Here is a 4135-nt window from a genome sequence, read left to right as displayed (position 1 = left end):
ATGTCTGTTTTGGTACCAGTACCATGCTGTTTTGGTTACTGTAGCCTTGTAGTATAGTTTGAAGTCAGGCAGCGTGATGCCTCCAGCTTTGTTCCTTTTACTTAGCATTGCCTTGGCTATATGGGCTCTTCTTTGGTTCCATATGAAATTTAAAGTAGTTTTTTCTAATTCTTTGAAGAATGTCCATGGTAGTCTGATGGGAATAGCATTGAATCTATAAATTACTTTGGGTAGTATGACCATTTTCACGATATTGATTCTTCCTATCCATGAGTATGGAATGTTTTTCCATTTGTTTGTGTCCTCTATTTCCTTGCACAGTGGTTTGTATTTCTCCTTGAAGAGGTCTTTCACATCCCTTGTCACCTGTATTCCTAGATATTTTATTCTCTTGGTAGCAATTGTGAACAGGAGTTCATTCATGATTTGGCTCTCTGCTTGTGTGTTGTTGGTGTAAAGGAATGCTTGCGATTTTTGCCATTGATTTTGAATCCTGAGACTTTGCTGAAGTTGCTTATCAGCTTAAGGAGTTTTTGGGCTGAGAGGATGGGGTTTTCTAAATATACAATCATGTCATCTGCAAACAGAGACAATTTGACTTCTTCTCTTCCTATTTGAATACCCTTTTTCAATTTCTTTCTCTTGCCTGATTGCCCTGACCAGAACTTCCGTTACTATGTTGAATAGGAGTGGTGAGAGAGGACATCCTTGTCTTGTGCCAGTTTTCAAGGGGAATGCTTCCAGCTTTTGCCCATTCAGTATGATATTGTCTGTGGGTCTGTCATAAATGGTTCTTATTATTTTGAGGTATGTTCCATAAATACCTCGTTTATTGAGAGTTTTTAACGTGAAGGGATGTTGAATTTTACTGAAGGCTTTTTCTGCATCTGTTGAGATAATCATGTGGTTTTTGTCTTTGGTTCTTTTTATGTGATGGATTACATTTATTGATTTGTGTATGTAGAACCAGTCTTGCATCTCAAAGATGAAGCTGACTTGATCATGGTGGATAAACTTTTTGATGTGCTGCTGGATTTGGTTTGACAGTATTTTATTGAGGATTTTCACATCGATGTTCATCAGGTATATTGACCTGAAGTTTTCTTTTTTTGTTGTGTCTCTTCCGCTTTTGGAATCAGGATAATGCTGGCTCCACAAAATGAGTTAGGGAGGATTCCTTCCTTTTCAGTTGTTTGGAATAGTTTCAGAAGGAATGATACCAACTCCTCTTTGTGCCTCTGGTAGAATTCAGTTGTGAACCTGTCTGATCCTGGGTTTTTTTTGGTTGTTAGGTTTTAATTACTGCCTCAATTTCAGAACTTTTATTGGTCTATTCAGGGGTTGGAATTCTTCCTGGTTTAGTCTTGGGAGGGTGTATGTGTTCAGGAATATATCAATTTCTTCTAGATTTTCTAGTTTATTTGCATAAAGGTGTTTGTAGTGTTCTCTGGTGGTAGTTTGTATTTCTGTGGGGTCAGCTATGATATCCCCTTTATCATTTTAAAAAAATAATTACTTTAATTACAAATTTCCACCAATTCTTGCCAATCATATTATTGTGGATATCACAAATGAATTCTATAACAGTATTACCTTATATTCATCTGCATGAAACTTAAGAGAAAGGAGAGAAGAAATGTATATGTTTCTGAGAATGACACCATAAAGCTCATATTTACAGTATGGTAGTCTGTAAACATACAGTATGGTAGTGGGCCTGCCAGTTAAACCCACTCTTTTTATCATCACCTGCAGCTGCACGACCCTGAGCAAGTCATTTGCTGCTCATTTAAAAATCATCATCACTCTGGACCTTCTCTATCTATAAGAGTAACTGCTGAATGCAAATACCATGGAAAAATACCATGCACTTAATAAGTGTGAAGTAGCACTGAAAGTGACTTATATATTACTGGGTCTTCCTATTTTAGAGTAATAATATTCTATACAGGTAAAAGGTCACATTGCTATGATCCTTTAAAACCTCCTAGGTATCAGCGTACTGACAATCTGATTATCCTGAAGCCAGCATCTCAACTCGTTGGAATGAATACATAGTCACAACTGAATTAATAACTAATAAAATAAAATACCGCCTTTGATTCTCCAAAATGTAATAATTCAGGAGTAAGACGTCAAGATTTTGGTAATACCCAAACTAAGAGAAAAATGCCCCACCTGGGCTGGTTAAATGCTTAAGTCAATGGTAAACTATGGTGACTGAGACCACATTTAAAACATAAAAAATATTTATTATTACAAAATCACATTTCCCATGAATTTCTAAAAATTAAAATTCTGAGATTTTGTGTCTGAGAAACTGCTTCTTCAGCAAAATATTTAGCACTGGCACTGACTGCATCATCCCAAATCTATGGTATGGCCAGGTGTTTAGGTCCTTCAAGCAACATTTTTAGAAAAGGTCCCATTGCTCTTTACTTGCAAAATGACTATCTCTAGGGCCTCAAAATTCAAGAGACAACCTATATATTTATAATGTTATAAAAGGGAAGACTTTGGCATGTGAACCAGAACTACGTAATTGTGAATATCTGGCAAATTGATCTCTATGTGTATATATAAGGTATAGCTGACATGATTATTACAAGTTTTTTGCAAGCTTGAAGGCCAAGGAAAATAATCTGCAAATATATCTTGCTGATTTATCAAGTACTGAGATGTTAATGAATTCTTCATATTGTTACTCATAAATCAGTTCTTTAGAATTTCTCAGCCTTTGGGTACTCTAAGCCTTGGATGGAACCATTTAGGGAGTAGCCAGATATATGCAGATAATATTATGATTTAGAAACATTTCTGCTTTATCAAAGTGAAAAGATAAATATTGTAAACACTGAAAATGTGAAAATAAGATTCGAGAGAGCTGCCAACTCTTTGGGTACCAGTTAGAATGTATCTTTGTCTGATTCATCACTCTTGGGTTTGGTAAGTCTTTCTAGTTCTTCTCCATCCCCACTGGAACTCTCCCAAAGATTGCCACTTAGATCTCGGATCCTTTCTTGCCTAGGTGCGTATTCTGGACATTGAGGCTTGTTGGCATTATAAATAAATATAGAGACAAGGACTGATGGGGCTTCCAAGAAAAATTCCAGGGAGGGCCTGAAGTCAAAGACCAGGACAGACACTGTTGTGATAATGACAGTGGTAACCTGGGCCCTTAAGACATGGAACATGTCCAGGAACTTCAGAATGAAAACCACTGAAAGGCCCTGGAATGCAGTTACAAAAATAAGGGCTACTGAAAATGCATTGTGGCCATAAAAATTCCACAGTTCTTAATCTGATCACAGTTACTCCTCTGAAGGCCCAGAGTCAGCCCATTAAACAGAATGCCAAAGAAACAGAGTTTGCTGTTCTGTATGAAGATGCTTTCAGTGAGCTGGTTCCCTTCCTTCAATATCTTTTCATTATAGATATTAGCCATTGAAGAAATAAAACACTGGACTATAATAAGAACATGGCCCATGCCAAGATGGATGTGACTGAAAACCTTGACTGTGGTGTTCCATTTAGCTTCAGGAAAAGTCCATTCCTTTGTTATACAATTGTCTTTTCTGGGACACTCACTTCTGAAAAGAAGGCAGGAATTGGATGGGCTGAAGAAGGCATCATGATGAAACCCATGTCCTGCCAAGTTGTGCTGTAAAGTTTTAGTCCCAGCAGTCAAGGCCAAAATAGACAAAAACAAAATCAGGAAGGAAGTCCACTGGATCCAGTTTAGATGCCTCTTCAGCACTATCCTGAATAGAAGAGCTGTTGTTATAATGCTAAAATTTGAGAAGACAACAGCCATGGCCTTTCTTTATGACACAGAATGACACAAGCACACAGAAAACTAGCTTCACCAGTTCTGAGCACACATTCACAGTAGTTGGAAGATAATCATACTTCATTGGCAGCATACTTCATCAGTAATATGTGCCTTGAGCTTAAAGCAATGAATATGGCACCTAGCAGGAATGTATATATTGTTGACAAGGGGTATATTATAAGATGACTACAGCACTGTTTTCCCATTCCATTGTTTTTTAATTGCATCCTAGAGCTGAGACAGTAACTGTCTGGCCCTATAGTGTAGCAGCAGTAGCCTTTAGGGTCCATAGGTGGAGAAGTT

At 37.4% G+C, this 4135-nt stretch overlaps 1 pseudogene across 1 annotated transcript; it reads right to left on the bottom strand.

Moving 5' to 3' along the window:
- Nucleotides 1-1507: 1507 nt before the first annotated feature.
- Nucleotides 1508-3814, bottom strand: LOC108527108 (probable UDP-sugar transporter protein SLC35A5 pseudogene; annotated as a pseudogene). The gene has a single exon (XR_001884693.1). The product of XR_001884693.1 is annotated as a probable UDP-sugar transporter protein SLC35A5 pseudogene (transcript).
- Nucleotides 3815-4135: the final 321 nt, after the last annotated feature.

This window comes from Rhinopithecus bieti, unplaced genomic scaffold (genome assembly GCF_001698545.2).
Source record: "Rhinopithecus bieti isolate Rb0 unplaced genomic scaffold, ASM169854v2 scaffold_3062, whole genome shotgun sequence".
NCBI classification, from domain to species: domain Eukaryota; kingdom Metazoa; phylum Chordata; class Mammalia; order Primates; family Cercopithecidae; genus Rhinopithecus; species Rhinopithecus bieti.
Note: the sequence above shows the minus strand (reverse complement) of the source record. Positions and strands in the feature narration are given on the sequence as shown.